The following is a 24589-nucleotide window of genomic DNA, read 5'->3' as shown; positions in this document are numbered from 1 at the left end:
AAACAGAGTTGTATCCAAGTGTTTGTCTTCAATTCCACTGATCCTGTCTTCCACCATTTCAAATCTGCTTCGCAGCCCTTCTATGACACCGTCCATTCTGAAATCTTGTTATTTATCTTCTGGATTTCTAATTGTTGTCTTTGTATAGTTTCTAGTTGTGAATTTATTTTGGCATTTTGTTCCTGCATTATCTTCCTGAATTCTTCCAATTTTTTATCTGTATTTTCCATGAATTTGTCTATTTTTTCCACGTTTTTCAGGTTTTTGCCTCAGCTCTTGGAGAATTCTGAGTATTAGACATTTTAATTCCCTATCCGGTAGTTCTAGTGCATTTTCTTCCATAGGGGAGTCATCTGGTGTTTTATTTTGGACACCTACTGGAACCATCCTGTCCTGTTTTTGTAAATGTTTTGATATTGTCTGCTGTCTTCGGTGCATTAAGTAGTTATTTTTCTCATTTATGGATTGTCGATGTGTTTGTTTCATCCCTTTTTAAAAAAAAATTTGACTATGTCTGAGCAGGTGGACTGTGTGTTCTTTGTTGTTTGCTCGTCTGTGGACACAATACTTTTCACCTCCTTCTTCAACTGGCCGGGTCAGTCACTCAGATATGGTACGTCTGGGCAGGTCTAGCTGAAGAGGAGTTACTGGGATGGGTTGTTTGTGGCACTTACTACAGCCACCAGAGCGGGTCAGTAATCAGTGCAGGGCAGGTTCCAGTTGGCGGTGCCTGTGCTGCTTGGTGGTGTGATGTCAAGCGCACAGTGCGGGTAGGCAGGATGCAGCCGTGATATTGTTATGTGTGGAGCTAAGATGGATATGTGAGAGAGGAGAGGGGAACAGGAGCCAAAAACATACAAATAACCAATAAAGAATACTAGGGGAGCTTGCCGTTGGAGTGGAGAGATGAGAGACTATGAAATGGAGAAAAACAGAAAGGGGAGGAGGAAGAAAAGAAAGGAATGAATAAATAAGAATCAGAAAGGTTAAAGAACCACAAAGTTCCCAGGGATCCCACCGGTGCAGCTATGAGGTCTGTGAAAGTCACTCTCAGGTGTTGCAGTACAGCCTGGCTAGAAGGCTTAGAGGCATACAATGCCAGGTATTCAGGGAACAGAAAGAGAAGAAAGATATAGAGAGACGAGAAACAGAGCAATGAAGAAAGACAAAAAGGGAATATCGGGAAAAGAAAACAAAACAAATTAAAAAAAAAAAAAGGCCCCCAAAGAAACAGAAAAAAGAAAAGAAAGAAAAAAAAACCAACGTAAAAAGAAATGCCCTCAGGGATCCTTCCGTACATCTGTGGTAGCTCAGCCTGGCCAGAAAGGGCTCCCAACTCAAGAAAATGAAAAGAAAACAAACAAGCAATTTAAGACAAACAAACGAACAAAAGCCCTGGGATCCCACCAGCGCAGCAGCCCAACCCGGGAAGCAGCTCCACATTCGAACGGAGCTCCGCAGCCCCTCAGGAAGAAGCAAAGATGGCGCACGGAGCCAGGTGCTTGAGCGAGGGGAGAGGGAGGTGGCAAGAGGCAAGTAAGAAATCAAAAGAAGCAGAAAAAAGAAAAAAAAGCAACACTAGCAGCCAACAATTGACACTCAGAGAGCCAGCTAGTGTGGGCTGGTGTTTCTGGACAAAAGACTGTGTCCGTGGGAAGCAGGGGGTGCCGAGTGTGGGTGAAGAAGGGTAGAGAGTGGGAAAGCATATATCACAAATTACCATAGCTCTGTAGCCCCTCAGGAAGAAGCAAAGATGGTGCACGGAGCGAGGTACTCAAGCGAAAGGAGGGGTAGGTGGGGAGAGGCAAGGAAGAAATAAGAAGCAGAAAAAAAGCAGCACCAGCAGCCAACAAATGGCACTCAGAGAGCTACCCGTTCGGGTGTGTGGAATCCAAGCAGCAGCTGTTTTCCGGTCAAGAGACTGTGGCCACGGGAAGCAGAGGAGGTCGAGTCGGGGTGAAGAAGGGTGGGTGGTGGGAAAGCGTGTATCGCAAATTACCGGTTGTTTTGTCTCCCGCTGGAAGCTCCGTGAGTCTGCTTTCTCGTACCCCCTGTTTGCTGGTCTGTGATAGGAGTCCAAGATGGCAGATCCGTGCTGCGTTAGCTGGTAGGGGACCTCTGCATGAATCTCTCCTCGCTTTCCGTTCTCTGTCAGTTTTCTCACTCCATTTGGTGCTTGGCTGAGTTCTTTATCTCTTCATTTGATGTTTTATGGTTTCAGGATTGTTGTATTCTCTGTTCGGCTTAGTTTTTCGGATCTTTGTTGTGGAGGGACGGTGTGGTGCTTCTGCCTAGAGCGCCATTTTGCCGGAACTCTATTTGATCCATTTTGAGTTAGTTTTTGTGCATGGTGTGAGGTAGGTGTCTTGTTTAAATTTTTACAGATGGATATCTAGTTATGGCAGTACCATTTGTACAAAGACTGTCTTTTACCCATTTAACAGACTTTGGGCCTTTGTCAAATATCAGCTGCTCATAGGTGGATGAATTTATGTCTGGATTCTCAACTCTGTTCTATTGGTCTACGTATCTGTTGTACCAGTACCAGGCTGTTTTGACTACCGGGGCGGTATAATAGCTTCTAAAATCAGGTAGTGTGAGGCCTACCACTTTATTCTTCTTCTTAAGTAATGATTTTCTTACCCGGGGCTTCTACCCTCTCCATATGAAGTTGGTGATTTGGATCGAGATTGCGTTGTATTTGTGGATTGCTTTGGGCAGAATTGACATTTTCACAATGTTGAGTCTTCCTATCCATAGGAAGGTATATTTTTCTACTTATGTGGTTTACAAGGTCTTTTTCGGTTTCTTGGTTGTAGTTTTTTTACATCTCTGGTTAGATTATTCCTAAGTATTTTATCCTCTTGGGTGCTATTGTAAATGGTATTGATTTGGAGATTTCTTCTTCGAAGTTCTTTTTGTTGGTGTAGTCAAATCCAACTGATTTTTTGTATTTTTATCTTGTATCCTGATACTTTGCTGAAATCTTTTATTAGCTTCAGTAGTTTTCTTGTGGATTCTTTGAATTTTTTGATTATAAGATCATATCATCTGCAAATAGAGATACATTTATTTCTTCCTTACTGTCATGGATTGAATTGTGTCCTCCAAAAATATCTGTCAACTTGGCAACTTAGCTGTGTCATGATTCCCAGTATTGTATGATTGTGTACCATTTTGTGATCTGATGTGATTTCCTCATGTGTTGTAAACTCTGTCACTATGATGTAATAAGATGGATTAGCAGCAGTTAAACTGATGAGGTCTACAAGATTGGATAGTGTCTTAAGCCAATCTCTTTTTTTTATGGTTGAAACTGCGCACTTTACTTTCAGATTTAACACATAAAGTTTTGTCTTTTGTTTAATCAGAACTTTAAATTTTTTGTAGTAAATTATTACAAATACAATTGAAATCACTGTTCCTATCAAATTCCCTCCTTTCCCTCCCCAAAGAAAGTCACCATCCTGAAGTTGTTAGATCTTTCTTATTCAACTTTTGCATACGTTTTCTACCTATGTATATATTTTAAATAATATATAGAGACTATCGATTTTTTTAAAAATTCACAAAAATTATAATATGATTATTATTTTTGATTTGGTATTTTTCATTCAATATTACATTTTTTAGATTTAGCCATGAAGAGAAATGTAAATCCAGTTCACTCAGATTACTTTGCAAATAATTCATTCCATTGTATTAATACGTGATAATTTATTTATCTATTCCTTTATTGTGGACAGATAGGTTAATTCCCTTACCAGATGCATTTCAGAGGAAGAATTAACTGGATTTTATGACCTACATTATTTCACATTCTCATAATAGTTATGTAAGACATTAATCGTTCCAATTTTACAGATGGGAAAAAGGGCTCGCAGATGAAATGCATGTTACCCAACACCACCTAGTATTGGGTGGCAGGATGCAATATATTGCTTTTTAGATACTGAAGCCTATATTCATTTCATTATACCATGCAGCTTCATTAAAAATAATAAAAATAATCACTAGAAGATATTGTTTAAGTGTGAAAATAGAGACAAATTCAAAGAATGACACAATCACACACGAGAGTCTATCTTTAGTATCAAACTCCAGATGAGTCTAGAGTCCTGCATCCACAGTGAGATTGATGATAAGATCAGTATACTGTGATTCAGATGGTAAACTCAAGCTGTTTACTGAGGACCTGTTATGTATTCAGCACTTTTTTTGGCACTCTGGAGGTTATAAAGAAGTATGATAGATGGAATAGTTCTATAATACATTTGGGTTAAAGATGAAACACTAGAAACAGAACAACTTGTGATGAAGTAGTTAAGAGTGATTTCCTGAAGGAGGTGAAACATGAATTCAGACCACATTGAGGAGACTTCCCTGTGGTTAGCTGGAACGTCTTCAGAGATTTCAGTTCCCTCTGAAGAAATAAAGGTTGAGTAGAGCAGATCCAACTGGCCTTTTCTGCTATGTGTCCATTCAGAAGACTGTTTGCTCAAAAATGGAGTATTCGCCCCAAGAATTAGTATAAAACCATATTTTTAGCAAAGTGCCAAGTCTCTCGTGAACAGTGAGGTACATTAACTGATAAACAGTTGTCAGGGAAGTTAATCATGGAGGCTAAGCAGTCATTGGTATCTCAATATATGACAGTCATTAGCCATAAAAGGGGCTAATCTTTCTTGAACAATGTCTATCATCACTCTGTCACACATTTTTTTGCTGTGTGAATCTTTGGGGATTTACAGGTAAATGAAAGAAAGGAGGGAATTAGGAAGACTATTGATCTTTGTACGGGTCCCCGGGTGGCGCGAGTGGTTTGTACTTGACCACTAACATAAAAGTTAGCAGTTCAAACCCACCCACTGGCACCACAGAAGAAAGGCCTGGTGATCTGCTTCCGTAAAGATCACTGCCAAGAAAACCCTATGGAGCAGTTCTGCTGTGTAATTCATGGAATTGCCACAAGTCAGAATCAACTCAATGGCAATGTTAAGCCAATCTCTTTTGAGATATAAAAGAGAGAAGCAAGCAGAGACACATGGGACCTTCATACCACCAAGAAAGCAGTGCCAGGAGCAGAGCGCATCCTTTGGAACTGAGGTTCCTGTGCAGAGAAGTTAGTAGACCAAGGGAAGATTGATGACATGGACCTTCCTCCAGAGAGCCAACAGAGAAAGCGTTCCCTGGAGCTGGTGCCCTGAATTTGGACTGTAGCCTACTGGACTGTGACAGAATAAACTTCTCTTTGTTAAAGCCATCCACTCGTGGTATTTATGTTATAGCAGCACTAGATGACTAATACAGTTACCAATTTGGTTGCCCTTTATCACCTTTTCTAGCCTAATTGCTCTGGCTAGGACCTCCAGCACAATGCTGAATAAGAGTGGTGATAATGGGCACGCTTGTCTGGTTCCCATTCTCAAGGGCAATGCTTTCAAAGTCTCTCCATTTAGGATGATATTGACTGTTGGCTTTGTATAAATGCCCTTTATTATGTTGAGGAACTTCTTTTTTCTATTCCTATTTTGTCGAGAGTTTTTATCATGAATGGGTGTTGGACTTTGTCAAATGCCTTTTTTGCATCAATTGATAAGATTATGTGGTTCTTGTCTTTTGTTTTATTTATGTGATGGATTACATTGATTATCTAATGTTGAACTATCCCTGCATACCTGGTATAAATCCCACTTGATCATAATGAATTATTTTTTAGATATGTTGTTGAATTCTATTGACGAGAATTTTGTTGAGGATTTTTGCATCAATGTTCATGAGGGATATCGGTTTGTAATTTTCTTTTTTTGTGGTGTCTTTACTTAGTTTTGGTATCAGGGTTATGCTGGCTTCATAGAATGAGTTTGGGAGTATTCCATCCTTCTCTATGCTCTGAAATACCTTTAGTAGTAGTGTAGTTAACTCTACTCTGAAAGTTTGGTAGAATTCTCCAGTGAAGCCATCCAGGCCAGGGTTTTTTTTTTGTTTTTTTTTTTTGGGGGGGGAGTTTTTTAATTACCTTTTCAATCTCTTCTTTTGTTGTGGGTTTATTTAGTTGTTCTACCTCTGTTTGTGTTAGTTTTGGTAGGCAGTGAGTTTCTAGAAATTTGTCCATTTTCTCTAGGTTTTCCAATTTGTTAGAGTAGTATTTTTCATAGTATTCTGTTATGATTCTTTTAATTTCAGTTGGGTCTGTTGTGATATCACGCATCTCATTTCTTATATGGGTTATCTGCTTTCTCTCCTGTTTTTCTTTTGTCAGTTTGGCCAAAGGTTTATTTATTTTGTTGATCTTTTCAAAGAACCAGCTTTTGGTCTTGTTAACTCTTTGAATTGTTTTTCCATTCTCTATTTCATTTAATTCTGCTCTAATTTTTATTATTTGCTTTCTTCTGGTGCCCCAGGGCTTCTTTTGCTGTTCTATTTCTATTTGTTCCAGTTGTAGATTTAATATTTTGATTTTGGCTCTTTTTTCTTTTTGGATATGTGCACTTATGGCTATAAATTGACTTCTGAGCACTGCTTTTGCTGTTCCCAAAGGTTCTGGTAAGATATGTTTTCATTCTGATTTGATTCTATGAATTTCTTTATTCTGTCCCTTATTTCTTCTATAACCCAGTAGTTTTTGAGCAAGGTACTGTTTAGTTTCTATGTGTTTGATTTTTTTTCCTTGCTTTTTCTGTTATTGATTTCTACTTCTATGGCTTTATGTTCAGAAAAGATGCTTTGTAATATTTCAATGCTTTGGATTCTGTTAAGACTTGCTTTATGGCCTAATATGTGGTCTATTCTGGAGAATGTTCCATGTGCATTGGAAAAGAAAGTATGCTTAGCTGCTGTTGGGTGGAGTGTTCTATATATGTATATGAGATCAAGTTGGTTGATTATAGAATTTAGCTCTTCCGTGTCTTTGTTGAGCTTCTTTCTGGATGTTCTGTCCTGCGCTGTAAGTGGTGTGTTGAAGTCTCCTTCTCTTTTTGTGGAGCTGTCTCTCTCTCTTTTCAGTGCTGTTAGAGTTTGTTTTATGTATTTGGGAGCTCTGTTGTTTGGTGTGTAAATATTTATTACGGTTATGTCCTCCTGGTGTATTGACCCTTTAATCATTATATAGTGTCCTTCTTTATCCCTTGTGGTGGATTTTACTTTAAAGTCTATTTTGTCAGAAATTAATATTGCCACTCCTGCTCTTTTATTGATTATAGTTTGCTTGATATATTTTTTCCATCCTTTGAGTTTTAGTTTTTTTGTGTCTTTAAGTCTTATCTGTGTCTCTTGTAGGCAGCATATAGATGGATGGTGTTTTTTATCCATTCTGCCACTCTGTCTCTTTACTGGTGCATTTAGTCCATTTACATTCAGTGTAATTATTGATAGGTATGAGTTTAGTGCTGTCATTTTGATGTCTTTTTTTGTGTGTTGTTCACAGTTTCTTTGTTCCGCTTAATTTTCTGTGCTGAGTCATTTTTCTATATGTATTTTCTTTTCATCTTTTTCATTGTTGTTGATTTTGTGTTTTCTGAGTCTTTATATTTCTCTTGTTTTGATGTGTAGGATTGTTAGTTTCCTTTGTGGTTACCTTAATATTTACCCCTATTTTTCTAAGTTTAAACTAGTCTTTTATTTCTTTATATCCCCTTGTCCTCCTCTCCATATGAAAAATCTATGACTACATTTTTTATTCTCTCTTTTTTGTTTTAATATTAGCATCTTTTACATATTGACGTCCCTCTGTTTCCCTATTTTCAATGTTTTCGCTTTGATTTGTTTTTGTATCTTCCCTATTTGGGTTGATATCTGGTTGCTCTGTCCTGTGTTCCAATCTTGGGTTGATATCTTTTGTTATTTATTTTCTGACATGAGGACTCCCTTTAGTATTTCTTATGATTTAGGTTTAATTTTTGCAAATTCCCTGAACTTCTGTTTATCTGGAAATGTCCTAATTTCACCACCATATTTGAGAGACAATTTTGCTGGATATGTAATTCTTGGCTGGCAATTTTTTTCTTTCAAGGCTTTATATATGTCATCCCCTTGCCTTCTTGCTTGCATCGTTTCTGCTGAGTAGTCCGAGCTTAGGTTTATTGACTCTCCTTTGTAGATGACTTTTCGTTCATCACTAGCCGCTCTTAAAATTCTCTCTTTATCTTTGGTTTTGGCAAGTTTGATTATAATATGTCTTGGTACTTTCTTTTGGGATCTCCCTTGTGTGGGGTTCAATAAGCATCTTGGATAGATATCTTGTCATCTTTCATGATATTAGGGAAGTTTTCTGCCAACAAATCTTCAACAATTCTCTCTATATTTTCTGCTACCCATTTCCTCCCCACCTCAGTTCTGGAGCTCCAATCACTTGTAGGTTATTCCTCTTGATAGAGCCCCACGTAATTCTTAGGGTTTCTTCATTTTTTAAAATTCTTTTATCTGATTTTTCCTCAAATAAGTTGGTGTCAAGTGCTTTATTTTCAATCTCACTAATTCTGACTTCCTTTGCCGCAATTCTGCTCTTATGACTTTCTATTGAGTTGTTTAATTCTGAAATTTTATTGTTAATCTTCTGAATTCTGTTTGCTGTTTCTCTATGGATTCTTGCAGCCTGTTAAATTTGTAATTATGCTCTTCTATAATCTTCTTAAGGTCCTCTTTTGCTTTGTCTGTGTGTTCCTTGGCTTGTTATGTGTTTTGCATGACCTCCTTCTTGAACTTTTGAAGAGTTCCTTATATTAATCTTTTGTATTCTACCTTTGGTAATTCCAAGAAGTTCCCTCCTCTGGAAATTTTCTTGATTCTTTGTTTTGGGAGCTTGCTGAAGCCATCATGATCATCCTTTTTATATCATTTGATATTGACTGTTGTCTCTGCGCCATCAACAAGTTATTATATTTATTTATTTTATGTTTGCTTATTGTATCCTAGTTTCTTGTTTTGATATGCCCAAATAGGATGCTCGCGTGAGCTAGTTTGAGTACTGGAGGCTTTGAAGCTCTAATGTCCTGTCACCAGGTGGTTATATCCGTTACTGGGTATGTGAGCCCAGGAGTCTGTTTAATTTTCTTTCATGGGTTCAGCTCAGGTGTCCAGGTAGTCAGTTACCAAGTGGGTGGTGCAGGCTCTCACCTACAGTCCTAGACAGGCATTGGTGACTGGTGTAGGCACAGGTATCTGGCTGCAGTAGGGGGTCTTTAAGAAACACAGGGGGCTGATGGCTGCCCCTGAGTGTCTGGGAGGAAAGTGTGTCCCTGTTCCGTAGATCACGTAGGTGGATGGGTTTTGCAGCTGGACTATGGGCACCTAATGCTGTTGGCTGTAAGGACGGGGAGGCACCATTTATTCTTGGACTTCTGTCGCGGGTGGCTAGGTGGCATGGGCGGAGCCACTAGTCCTCAGGCCCCTGATGTGAGTAGGTGAGGACTCTGCTTAATGGGTAGAGCAGTGTCAATTGTCACGAACCTGCCACTCCACCCTATAGCTGATACATTTGAAGTTAGGTTTCAGGTATATACCCTGTTGTACTGTGCTAATGAGGGCCTACTATTGAAATGGGCCCACACCAGTTTATGCAAGGGTGAAAGGAATTCAAAGTCTTTGGACCCATTATGCCTGTGCCTAGACAAAGGAGCTTTGCCTACCCTAAGTTCCCGGCTTAGGGAAGCTGGCAGATTATTTATTCCTGTTTATTAATTTGTTCCCCCTTCAAGGCTGGGAGAATGGCTCAGGGCATGTGATGGGTCCTTACTTCTGGCTCAGGGGACACGGCAATGGCTGAAGCTGGCCTGGAACTCGGTGCAGAGCAGGGAGGGGGCAGGTAAATGGGAAAGAGGTTTTTCCCAAATGGGGTGTTTTTTGACCTGTGTGGTAGGTTAGATGCATGTAGTTATCTTTTGCTGATTGAGCACTGCTTTCCACTGGTTCTGGAGGCTTGAGTAGACTCTCCAACACTCCGTCTCTCCCAATGTGGAAAATACGTCCTGAGCACGACTGCTTGCCTCACTGAGTGTGCTGGCTGCAGTGTACCACTTCCCACCAGGTCAGGTCTGGCAACTCCTCGCTGCTTCTGAACCATCTGTCCCTCCCACTACCACTCAGTCCAATTCCTCAACTTTTCGTTTGATGTTCAGTGCTCCTAGATTGTCATATATAATTGATTCACTTGTTTTCTTGGGTTTTTATTGTAAGAGGGACCACAGGAAGCGTCTGACTTCTCTGCCATCTTGGTCCCCCTCCTGTATGATTTTTTTTTACTTATTTTACGCCACTCTCAATTGGAATAAAAACTCATCAAGAGCAGAACACTCATCTGTTGTATTCACTGTAATATACTGAATACAAAGAACAGGACCTGGGCCTTAGTAAAATGACAGTAACTGTATTTGAAAATAATTGTCTTAATTTATTGGTTATTTATCAATAAAAAATCTTCCTTGGCTTCATTCATATTTTATATAATATTAGTATCATCACACTTGAATTCCTTAATAAATAAGTCTTAAGTTGGGCTTTCTGAAAAGCCAACCCACAGAGAGACATTTATGTATAAGTGGTTTTTTTCCTTTCTTTTTTTTTTTAGCTTCTAGGAAAAACTAGTAGAGAAAAAATAGGAGCCCAAGGAATTGTGCAATATGAGGAAAAGTGCCAGGGAGGGTATCTCTGACTCATGCTGCAGGCGAGCTCTATGTCCTACCTTGGAGTTGTCCCAATCAAGAGCAAGGAAGTTAAAGTATTAATATCCCTCACCTTTCAGACTACCACTGTCAATATAAATTCCTGATCACTGTGGAATACACACACACATTTCAGGTTCTAGCTGCCTGAGAACAGCTCTCCAACACAGAGACAGGGGCAAACTCTTAGAAGTGAACGTATATCAGTGACAAAGGGACCTGAGACCATATGAATGAAGCAATGGGAGCATCTGCTGTAACGGTGTTTTTGAATAGAAGATTGAAAGAGCCAATTTTTTTCTAACTAAATTAACAAATTAAGTTCAAAACCTATCAGGAAGTTATACTGTTACACTAATACAGAAATAAACAGTTTGAAAAATGCAGCAGATAAACATGGTCCTGCTATATATGACAATATTGCTCATGGTAACAGTGATTGATCAGTGTAAGAAAATCTGTCCTTTAATAAATGCAATTGGTAACAATGAATGGCCATATAGATCAAAGCTAAGCTTGATCCCAAGTGTACCATGATATTTATTTTGAGGTTGAACAAAATAAAAATATTAAAATAAAACGATAGCATCAATTTACTGGTGGAAACCATGGGTGAATGATAAGCATGGAGTTGTGTTTTTTACTGCACATATCACAGAGACTGGAAATCATAATGTACTGAGAATTTCTCCACATTACAATTTAAATAATCTGCATGAATCAAAACAAAAAAAACAATGACAACAACAAATGAAGATAGATGAAGCATAACATTTAGGCCACGAAGTGTCAATAAATCCAACACAAAGTATTAATATATACTTTATTGTACTTTACCTTCAATTTTCCATTAAAAATAAGACAATGAGTCAATATCTCATACATTTTATATTGTTTCCTGCTCAAAGATTTAAAAAGATATCAAATCCAATCTGCACTGGTGTGGATTATTAAATAGAAGGGAAAATCCTCAGCCTGTCAAAAGATGCTACAAAAGGCATCTATTTCCCTTCCTGAAAATCTTTTTCCTCAATTTTTTTTTATATTTTCTAGATAGCACTTAAAAATATAAGCATATGCATATTTTAATCTACACACATACATATGCATCACTGAAATGTAGAAATTAAGGATGTCATAGGAGGAATAGTTCAGGGCAATGAGGAAGTGTTGATTAAAAAAGAGGGGCCTGTGGGGAAACAAAGTAATTATATGCCATATTCAAAGGTTAGAAATGTGGAAAAGGTAATTGTCTTGCACTAAGTTGTTACAGAGAATAGAATTGTGCTAATTGGTGGGAAATATAGTTAAGTGAATTTTTTTCTAAATATTTCTATTAAAAAGGAAGAGGTTATTCTTTTTCATTATTTCAGTGATGTTCTTTTTTATGATGGCTATTGGGTATGTTTTCACCCCTATTGTAAAAACGATACTAGTAAAAGTTAAAAATTATATCAGCAGCTACTTGCTAGCTTATTTTGCTTATACCTACTGTAACTGTGTTCCTTGTATTAATAAATGGCGATTAGTTTTCTAAATTGACAACCAAACATGTTATAAAAATATCCATATAACATTTTGTAATGATTCACTTAACATTTTTTTAAATGTTTCTCTCGGGCTGAGGCAGTAGTTCGAATAGAAAAAGGGGATACTTTGTGGTTTAAAATCAGGAAAGGTGTGTGTCAGGGTTGTATCCTTTCATCATACTTATTTGATCTGTATGCTGAAAAAATAATCCAAAAAACTGGACTATATGAAAAAGAACAAGGCATCAGGATTGGAGGAAGACTCATTAACAATCTGCGATATGCAGATGACACAACCTTGCTTGCTGAAAGTGAAGAGGACTTGAAGCACTTTCTGATGAAGATCAGTATGGATTACGCCTCAACATAAAGAAAACAAAAATCCTCACCACTGGACCAATAAGCAACATCATGATAAACAGGGAAAAGATTGAAGTTGTTAAGGATTTCATTTTACTTGAATCTGTAATCAACACCCACGGAAGAAGCAGTCACGAAATCAAAAGATGCACTACATTGGGCAATTTACTACAAAAGACCTCTTTAAAGTGTTGGGAGCAAAAATGTTACTTTAAGGACTAAGGTGCGCCTGACCCAAGCCATGGTGTTTTCAATTGCCTCATATGCATGTGAAAGCTGGACAATAAATAAGGAAGACAGAAGAAATGATGCCTTTGAATTGTGGTGTTGGCGAAGAATATTGAATACACCACGGACTGCAAGAAGAATGAACAAATCTGTCTTGGAAAAAGTACTGCCAGAATGATTCTTAGAAGCAAGGACGGCGAGACTTTGTCTCACATACTTTGGCCCTGTTATCAGCAGGGATCAGTCCATGGAGAAGGACATCATCATGCCTGGTACAGTAGAGGGTCAGAGAAAAAGAGGAAGACGCTCAACAAGATGGATTGACACAGTGGCTGTAACAATGGGCTCAAGCATAACAATGATCATAAGGATGGCATAGGACCAGGTAATGTTTCCTTCTGTTGTACATAGGGTCACTATGAGTTAGAACCAACTTGACAGCACCTAACAACAACAATGGTATGAATTTATCTTTTAGCACAAACTCTATTTGAAACTAACTAGGCATGTATATCGCATATTTATGTTACTTGAGATATTTCCCCAAAATGCAGTTAATAGGAGAATAAGTAATTCAAAATTTAGTCTACATTTCACATTTTAAGACTGCTTTCCTTGAAAGACATGATCTGCATAAGTCAATTTCCTCAGTAGTGTGGAAACTTATGTAAGAGTAAAATATATTGGGGCCATTTATAATGTTGACACATAATCTGTATAGTATATTCTTACATAATTACTTGTAACATTCTTAAGATTCTTTTGGAAGGGTTCACTTCAAAATGTTAGTTAAAAAGATTAAAGACTAATTAATAAACTAACATTTATTAATTAATATACTAACAGGTACTTAATTATGGGAGGAAAATTGACTAACAGTAGCTGCCACCTAATGTTTGAAGATTTCTGCATTGGTAAAATACAATTTTATTATTAAAAGTAGGCAAAATATTTGAATATTTAATTATTAATAAAAACACAGAAATTCCTGCCACATACATTTATCATCATCACTGCAATAAATCCAATTCAGTGTTTAAGTTGTCCAGGTTCAGAATATCAGCACCATTAAAAGTTACACCTTTAGATATATTAAATAAAACCAATACTAAAACTTCCGATCTCATTATTAAGTTTATTATTATGTCTGCTGCTTTCAAGGTCATCTGTATGTAAAAACATGAGAGGTGTTGTGTTAGAGTCCAGAAAGCACGGAGCTTAAGCTCAGAAAATTTTAAGCTCTATTATCAAGGTCAAGTCCCATAACTTTTTGATCCTTCTCTTTCCTAGATAAAAGAAAGATGAAATAAAATGCCAAATATTATTTGTGAGAATTAAATACGTATTTGAAATTCTTTATAAACTCTAGATAGTTACCTAAATATTTTCTAATAATAAAATTTAATATTACATAAATAGTGTAATGTTCTGGGTCTCACAGATATTTACAAAGATGAAATCCATAATTATTTCATCAAGCGTCAATATAATAATATATAGATATTTTCTATATAACAGTTAACTTTTGTAATTCTACAATTGAGTTTCTTCTTTTAACAATATGTAAATTGTTTTACATTTAGATAATTTAATGTATTACCCAAACCAAAAACCCCACTGCTGTCAGTCGACTTCGACTCATAGTGACCCTAAAAGACAGAGTAGAACTGCCTTACAAGGTTTCCAAGGCTGTAAATCTTTACAGAAGCCGATTTCCACATCTTTCTCCCATGGAGTGGCTGGTGGGTTTGAACCACCGACCTTTTGGTTAGCAGCAGTGTTTTAACTATTTCGCCAATAGGATTCCGTTAGTATATTACAGTAAGGTATATATTTTGGAGCACAAGCTATGTGCTATGTAATAAACCAGATGTTTGAGGCTACAAATACATACCGTAACGAACTCTTGTAAGACAAAGTCTTAAAATGATTTTCCTTAATATAGCCATGCCAAATTAACATTGGACGGTTCAGCAAATTCTGAGCAATTATCCCTTTACAATATCATTTACAAAATCACATCCAGAGATAAGAAGTCTTAACAATTGTGTAGTGAGCATGATAAATAAAATCTGAGAAGATTTTATTTAAAATCTTCTATCCATTTAAAAATAGATAGTATTCTAATCTAATGACTCCATGTACCCCTAACCAAAAAAAAAAAAAACACCAAAACTCTTTGCCATTGAGTTGATTCCGACTTATATAGAGACCATATAGGACAGAGAAGAAACACTCCATAGGATTTCCAAGGAGGCCAGTGAATTTGAACTGCTAACCTTTTGGTTAGCAGCCTAATGCTTAACCACTGTGCCACCAGGGCCCCGATAACAAATCTCTTCATTTGTAATGAGCACGGGAAAGCAAGAAAATTGGGCACATACTAAGACAAATTACTGAAAGAAAAATAAAACTTTTTTTTAACATATAAAAGGATATTTATAAAACAAGTTGCCGTTGAGTTGATTTCGACTCATATGGAGTCTGTTACAGAGCAGAACTGAGTTCCATAGGGTTTTTTTTGGCTGTAATCTTTGCAGAAACAGATCACCAGGGCTTTCTTTTGAGGTGTGGCTGGGTGAGTTCAAACCACCAACTTCCTGATTAGCAGCCGACAGCAAACAATTTGTGCAACCAAGGGACCTTTACAAGGCACGAAGATCACAAAATAATAATAACCATAAAATGGAGAGATTTAATATTGTAAGAATAAATTCTTAAAACCATCTAAGGATTTGACTCAATCACACTTAAAATCCAAACAGAATTTTTTAAGGCCTGGAGAAAATAATTTTAAATTTAATTTTGAATCTGTAAGAGAAGTTTAAAAAGAGAGGGGGAAAGAAAGAGTTTACTAACCAGAAATCAATATCCAAAATAAAGTTGCCACATTTGAACTAGTTTGGTGTAGCCAAAAAATCATCATCATTATCATTATTCATTCACACAGCATACATTTGGGGAGCACTTTTCTAAGCAGAGATGATACAGCAGCAAACAAAACAGACATAAAACTCCTTTCTACGTGGAGCTTAGTTTTCAGCAATGGAGAGCTTACATGTGAGGGTCTTATATTAATAAGTCATGTGTATTGCCTTTGAATACAAGTATAAATGACTATAAATTTACTAGCAAGTATGATATCAACTAGCCTGAAAAAGTACATAAAAAACTAGTTGAAAACACACTAGATTGTAGCCAGTGTTACTTGGAGATGGAAAGTCATCATTTTATGTATATTATACCCTTTTTTTTTTCATATTCATGGTGTTTATATAGGCCCTAAATTGATTTATACTGAAAAGTTTATTGGTATAATCAGAATAAAAAGCAAAAGCCTGTTAGGGAAATAATAACTTATGATCAGGACCTATTGGAAAAATGAATTGGAATAGGAAGATTTTGGAAATGTGGGGCATGGAAGTGAATACAGTTTTTATTTTTCATAAGAAGTGATGATATTGGAGGGGTCTCAGAAAATAGAGAAGAGTTTTTTTTTTTTTTTTAATTTCTTTTGTTTTATTGCCATATGTCTAGATCAGAAAGGTCTTTAAGTTGGAAAGGAGAAAAGAGCTGAAGTAAAAAAAAATGGAGAAAAAGACAAATATGGCAGCAGCAACATGGGATTTATTTAAGGGGGCACTGCTAAGTATGGAAATTTCAGGGTAAAGTTAGCAGTATGGACAGTATTCTAGATGATCATATTCCTTACTTACAGAAAAATGCTGCAAGATACATTTCTTCTAATATGCAATTGAATGGATTCTAACTTTTCTCAGAAAAAAAGAATACAAGAGTGCTATAAATTGTCAGTCTCTACCGAAAAGCTGGTCAAATTAATATAATATCAACACTGTGAATCACACACATAAAGAAAGTGATGATAGTGTTATTTCCAAACATACTCTGTATATTGAACATGAGAAAAAAGGCATTTGGTGGTAAATTAAATGTTGTTGGGAGGTATTCTTAAATAGAAACAGTTGGATGAAAACAGTGCATGACTTGCAGAAGGTGTTGTTGTATAATGTTAAGGAATTGTATATTTTTTATACTACATTTGTAATACTATAAAATATAGCCAGGATAATTCCTTCATGAACCATCCAGCGATTAATATACGGGGAAAAAAAAATACTGGTCTATTAGTCCTAATTGCTGTCATTCCTTTCCAGTCAGTCAATGTAATGTTACTTGGACATATACTCTGTACCCAGAGCAAAAGAAACTACAAGAGATGTAAATTATGATCCCTCCAGAAAGGAACTTGCCATCTTGTTCGTTACAGGTAAAAGTGAGAGAAGATATGCTTCAGTTGTTTTAGAGGAGGGATTTGCCATTGTGAGTATCAGTGGTTCGGGAATTCTAGTGGAAGAGTTGGAACTTAAGGTGTGAACTGAATTTGAATTTGAGGAAGAGGTAGGAGGTTGAAGAATTAGGACCGTTTTTAGAATTGAGAATGAGTGAAGTATATTTTGGAAACAACTTATTTGTTTGGATGAATGAAAAGTAAGATTACTGGGATAGGATGGTGGGTGGGAGGGCTGTAATTGCAGAAGAGAGTTTGAAATGCCTTGAATCATGCCAGATGTTATACTTTAATGTCATTGATTATATAATCATTTTAGCTGTTTGCTTTGAATATCACCCTACGGTCAAAACATTTACAGAGCTTTCCTATTCAACTGTACCCACCTTCTGGAAAAAAAAAAAAAAAGGTCTTTATTTGCTCAGCAATTAATTCTTCTAAATGTCCCATTCTTTTCTCTAAATCCCCAACTTTGGACTTTCAACTTAGCAAGTCTTATTTTCTTCATTTATGCCGTAAAAGTCACTCTGCCTTCATACAGAATTTACTTATTTGATCTCAGTTTGGCCCGGACATACAAGCCCAAAACCCTCTTCATTCACACACACACAAAATATCCTATTCTGTTTACTAAAATGTTTTTATGAATTTAATTTATGTCCATCTGCCTGTTTGACTTATGACATTATGCTCTCCAACAGACAAATCGATGGTGTCTGGTGCATTTACAGTCCGATTATAATTAAAACAAAGTAAGAAAATCATCAATTTTAATTTCAGAATAATTGTGCAAATATTACAGATTCGGTGTTGTCTTAGGCTGGGTTCTCAAGAGAAGCAAAACCAGTAAATAATATAAATATATATAGAGAGAGATTTATATCAAGGAACTGGCTCATGAGATTGTAGAGGCTAGAATGTCCCAAGTTTGTAGATCAAGATAGAGGCCTCTCTTGATTCACGTAGCTGCAGAGGCTGGCAAACCCAAGACTGGCAGGTCAGAGAGCTGGGCTTTCACTCGCAGGCTGTGAAAATCAGTGAATCCCAAGATAGCAGATAAGCTGAGAGTCAAGTCCCAAGAACTTGAGGTCAGAGGAATAGGAGACAGCCGCCCGATCCAGAGCAAGTGTAAAGGCCAGAACGTCTGCTTATATTCCATGCAGGCCACACCTGCAAGGAAACTCACTTTTGACTGATTGGCTACTCACAGCAGATTCCATCATGGGAGTGATCACATATAAACTCTGAGAATCATGGTCCGGCCAAGTTGACACACAATCTTAACCATCACAGGTGTAGAATGAAGAGTTAAATTTTGTTTACAACTCTGAAGAAAAAGTTTGTGCTTCTATCATCTGGGCCACACACCACCCTAAATGTTCAACCTCTCTTTACCCCCCACTCCCGCCCCACATACACACCCCAGAGAGGCCTATGCTTGTCATATTTTACATTTTCCAAAGGAAAATGAATCCATTCTAAATATATTTTGTTTGGTTTAATGGTGACATTCAGTATCTTTCCTTTGGAAGCAAATATAACTACTATGTAATAACAACAGAAAATAGTTCCAGACTCTATTAAGAAACAGTTTAAGAAAAACTTCAATCCAGGGGAAATTTTATAAATAAATATATTTTAGGAAAAATCCATGAGTGTTTGAATATCTTAAAATATTACTGGAATTTATTTGATGTTAATATTCATTTTATTTCATAAACCTAGGTATCCCACAGTTCATGATACAGAGTACTGGCATAAACAAAATTGCTGTACTTGAAGGCATTTAAAGGAGCAACACATTTCTTCAAATGCTTTTGGAACATGCACAATCCAACTCACTCCCCACTTTAGTGATGTACTACCAAATGAAACCAACTGTACATCAATACATGACTTTAATTAGAATGCAGTGGCATGTGTACGCATCTGAGAAACACTGGGAATCTGGAGGAAAATAAACTGTGAAGCACAGTAATTAAAAATAAAGAAGAAGAAAAGCATTATAAATCTTATGGATTACAAGGAAGATGACCAAAAAATGCACAGATTGAAAGAAGAGACAAAAGTGAGTAAGGTGAAGAGGAGAATACTGATGAACACAAAATCCGATCTCAGGAAGGGATTGTTTGTCAATTGCAACAGGCAAGTTTGGTGAGTAAACTAAGTGCTATGACATTGAACAGTAAAAATTAAAATGTTTAATAGAATGCAATTAAAGAATGTGATTTGTTTAAATAAAATAATATTAAATTTAAGCCATTCTTCAACTCACTTGATGATGGCTTAATATCATGCCTGATCACATGTGGGCAGCATTTACGTGACCTCTCTCTCTTGGAAAGACAGGAAATGAACCTGTTTCTGAGTTACAGGTCAGTTTTCAGGTTACTACTTTCTAGTAGTAAAAAATGGGTATAAAACCTGGCCAATGCTTTATCAGTAATATAATTCTAGATACACAGCAAGAAAAAAAGGGTTATAAGTATGAAATTCTCTTGATTTGCTTCAAGCAGCTTTTCATATGCACAAATCACTTTCACATACCCTTGTATAGGTGTGCATGTTAATAAACAAACATTAAAAAACAAAACCTCTTACTGAGAATTAAGCCCAAAAGAATTAATTCTAATTACAGTCTATAAAGTCTTGGAAGTAGATGATTCACAAGTAGAAATCAAAATTATTGCTACTTAACTTTATCAGGTATTTAAATTAAGCCTATTTTTTCTCTTCACACATGAAGGGTTTTTATGTGGGTGTGTTTTGATATTATCCATATTAATTTTAATTTCACTTGGCTGTTTTCATATTTCATCAAATTTTATTGATTTTCTTCCAAGAATTTAAGAAACAAAAATAGTATGTGTTTCATAATGTTCTGTAGCTGCTTATATTGTGAAAGGTTTCTGCTTCATTTAGTGATATTTAAAATAATAAGCTTGCCTCTTACTAAGCCAGTCATATTATTTTAGAACTAGCACCAAGAGTGTCACTGAGAATGGTATTGGTAATGTATTTGTAATGTAAATTAATTAATTTGATTTAGTTATGAAATGATGATCAAATAAATATAAAGATGAAGGATTTAGTTGGCTTATGTGTATAGGGTACTTTAATGACTTTCATTGCTTTATATTAATAAAGTCAAAAAACTTGTCTTAATGAGTTTAAAAATTCAGAGGGAAATTCTGGTAAATGGTAAATGATAATGAAAATGGAAGAATTTATTTTAAAAAATTAATCAACAAAATTTCAAATTAAGGAGCAAATCAGTAGACTCTCGCAAAAAATGTGTAAAGGAAATATGTGTTCACAAATATAATTTTATTATTTGGAAAATGTCATATAAGCATCTTCTGAAATTGTCTAAAATTAACAAAATTAAAGACTTATGTAAATTCAAACTGTGGAATATGAAGCACATTTATTAAATTTTATGCATTCTAAACACTTTATAATTCAAACATAACATATGATATTTTTACTTTAATGCAGGAACCTTTACTTAGGAGACTTTTAACACTCCTACCAATGTAAAATAATGGGCATGAGAGTGCCTTTTCCATCCTTTTATTTGTCATGATCCTCTACTTGAAATCCTCTTCTAAATGTGTAATCATCTGAAAACACAAATGAATAAATGTGAATTTTTTCAGTTAACAAAAGATAACAGATCCTGGTACAATATTTTACTTCCTCCTATTTATTTATTTGTGGAAAAAAAGTAGATGGATAAGAAAAGTATCAAATGACAAAAATTTAAAAAAAAAATTGATTTCATACCCTTTTTAAAGCACGGCTCTAAGCAGTGAAAACATGGTGTGTTGTTGTCTTTGATGGAAGGGCATATGACTTATAACCAGACTGGAGAAAAGGTGAAGTTAAACATACTGGTTTTGCTCTCTCTCTCTCTAAGTATCTATCTAATCCAATATTGTTATATCTCACTTATTTATAGAAATATATATACATATAAGATACTATATATACACACATAAAGATATATTATTTTTTATTAGTATAGAATCTTGGATTATAGAACAAATTTTTAAAGACCAGAGAAGGAAATATGATTTCCCCACCGAAAGTGGAAAATGAACAGTAATGAAGAGCTGATTAATTAATAACTAACAAGCCGTCGGGATATATATGCTGATTGGAGATTATTGTGTTGGGGATTAATAAGACAAGCACTAATGGGAACTAGTCTTTGCACTACTGTCTTGCATAAAGTTTCACAGGGGATAAAGATGTAATATAACTATGATATCCTGTCAGAAACTGCTTATATATATGCTGTGAAACACAGATAAGGCAACAATTGGTATTTTATTTGACATTAGATAAATGAGAAGTTTGTAATTATCTAGCAAAGCCCAAGTTTCTGGATAGGAACTAATGTGACTTTGGGGCAAAGCCAGCCGAGATAGATCAATTCAATTTGCTTTTATGACAAAAGAATAAACTTTGCAGATGAGAGAGAAGCTATAATCTATATAGATTTGTGCAGAGCTTCTTATCTCATCTTGCTTATATCATATTAATAAACAAGTCACAAATGATCTAGATCACAATGTTTAAACCTTTTAAGCCTTATAAGGAAACTTCTCGACTATGATTCAAGATGTGATATGCCAGAATAGATGTGGAATCTGGAAAAAAGAGGTAGGGGGGAGTGTGATTTAACACCAATTAAACTGATCAACTATGTTGTTGTAAGGTACCCTTGAGTCAGTTCCTAGGCAAAGTGATCCTATGTACAACAGAATGAAACACTGCCCAGTCTTGCACCACCCTCACAATCATTGCTATGTTTTAGCTCATTTTTGCAATCACTCTATCAGTCTATCTCATTGAGGGTCTTCCTCATTTTCACTGACCCTCTACCTTACCAAGCATGATGGCCATCTCCAGGGACTGGTCTCTCCTAATAATACATCCAAAGCATGTAAGACCAAGTCTCACTCACCATTCTCCCTTCCAAGGAGCAATCTGACTGTATCTCTTCCAAGACAGAGTTGTTCCTTCTTCAGGAAATTCCTGGTATATTCAATATTCTTCCACGATATTATAATTCAGAGGCATCAATTCTTCTTTGGTCTTCCTTATTCAGAGAACAGCTTTTGCATGCATATGAGGCTATCGAAAATATCAATGACTTGGGTCAGGTGCACCTTAGTTCTCCAAGTGACATCTTTGCTTTTCAACACTTTAAAGAGGTCTGTTGCAGCAGATTTGCCCAATGCAACTTGTTTGATTTCTTGACTACTGCTTCCATGGGCATTAATTGTGAATTCAAGTAAAAGGAAATCCTTGATAATATCAATATTTTCTCCATTTGTCATGATGTCACTTATTTGTCCAGCTGTGAGGATTTCTTTTTTATGTTGATGTGCAACCCATACTGAAGTCTGTACTTTGCTCTTCATCAGTAAGTGTTTCAAGGCCTCTTCACTTTCAGCAAGCAAGACTGTGTCATCTGCATATCATAACGAGTCTTTCTGCAATCCTGATGACACGTTCTTCCTCATACAGCCCAGCTTCTTGTATTATTTGCTCCGCATACAGATTGAATAAGACTGGTGAAAGGATACAACCCTGACATACAACTTTTCTGATTTTAAAACACAAAGAATCCTCTTGTTCTGTTGGAATGACTGCCTCATGATCCATGTACAGGTTCCTCACGAGCACAATTAAGTGTTCTGGAATTCCCATTCTTCTCAACATTATCCATAATTGTTATGATCCGAACAGTTGAATGCCTTTACATAGTCAGTAAAACACAGGTAAACATCTTTCTAGTATTCTCTGCTTTCAGCCAAGATCCATCTGACATCAGCAATGATATGCTTAGTTCCACGTACTTTTCTGAATCTGGCTTGAATTTCTGGTTACTGCTGCAACAGCTTTGGAAGGATCTTTGGCAAAATTTTACTTGTGTGTGCTATTAATGATACTCTTCAATAATTTCTGCATTCTGTTGGATAACCTTTCTTTGGAATGGGCACAAATATGGATCTCTTCCATTCAGTGGCCAGGTAGTTGTCTTCCAAATTTATTGACATAGACAAGTGAGCACCTCCAGTGCTGCAACTGTTTGATAAAACATCTTAATTGATATTCCGTCAATACCTGGAGCCTTGTTTTTCATCAATGCCTTCAGTGCAGCTTGGATTTCTTCTTTTAGTACCATCAGTTCTTGATCATATATGGCCTCCTGAAATGGTTGAATGTCGACCAATTCTTTTTGGTACAGTGACTCTTTGTATTTTTTCCTCCTTCTTTTGATACTTCCTGCGTCATTCAGTATTTTTCTCATGGAAACTTTCAATATTGCAAACCTAGGCTTGAATTTTGTTTTCAGTTATTTCATCTTGAGCAATGATGCACATGTTCTTTCTTTTTGGTGGTCTCACTCCACATTTTGCACATTTCATTTTACTTCGTCTTTGCGAGCTGCCCTTTGATATCTTCTATTCAGCTCTTTTATTTCATTATTTCTTCCATTCACTTTAGCTACTTTACAGTCAAGAGCAAGTTTCAGAGTCTCTTCTGACATCCATTTTGGTTTTTCCTTTCTTTCCTGTCTTTTTAATGACTTTTTCCTTTCTTCATCTATGATGTCCTTGAAGCCATTCCACAACTCGTCTAGTCTTCAGTTATTAGTGTTCAATGAATCAAATCTATTCTTGAGATGGTCTCTAAATTCAGGTGGGATATACTCAAGGTTGTATTTTGGCATTTGTAGACTTGTTCTGATTTTCTTCACCTTCGTCTTGAACTTGCATATGAGCAATTGATGGTCTGTTCTGCAGCTGGCCCCTGGCCTGGTTCTGACTGATGATATTGAGCTTCTCCATCATGTTTTTCCAGATATAGTCAATTTTATTCCTGTGTATTCCATCTGGCAAGGTCCGTTTATATTGTTGAAAAAAGACGTTTGCAATGAAGAAGTCATTGGTCTTAAACAAAATTCTATCATGGAATCTCCAGCATCGTTTTTATCACCAAGGGTGTATTTTCCAATTACCTATCCTTCTGCTTTGTTTCCGACTTTCGCATTCCAATCACCAGTAACTACCAATGCATCCTGATTTCATGTTTGATCAATTTCAGACTGCAGAAATTGGTAAAAAGTCTTCAATTTCCTCCTCTTTAAAATCAGTATTTTGTGTGTAAATTTGAATAATAGTCACATTAACTGGTCTTGCTTGTAGGCGTATAGATACTATCCTATCATTGACAGCGTAGTACTTCAGGACAGAACTTGAAATGTTCTTCTTTTTTTTTTTTTCCCTATTGTACTTCAGGTGAAGGCCTACAGAACAAATTATTTCTCATGAAACAGTAGTACACATATTGTTTTATGACATTGGTTAACACCCACACAACATGTCAACCCTCTAACTTTTCAAACTTTTTTTTTGGTGAAAATACACATAGCCAAAGACACACCATTTCAAAAATTTCTACATGCACAGTTCAGTGACACTGACTAC

Source organism: Trichechus manatus, unplaced genomic scaffold, assembly GCF_000243295.1.
Source record: "Trichechus manatus latirostris isolate Lorelei unplaced genomic scaffold, TriManLat1.0 scaffold00022, whole genome shotgun sequence".
Lineage (NCBI taxonomy): Eukaryota > Metazoa > Chordata > Mammalia > Sirenia > Trichechidae > Trichechus > Trichechus manatus.
The sequence above is the reverse complement of the archived record's forward strand: the minus strand, read 5'-3'. Positions refer to the sequence as shown.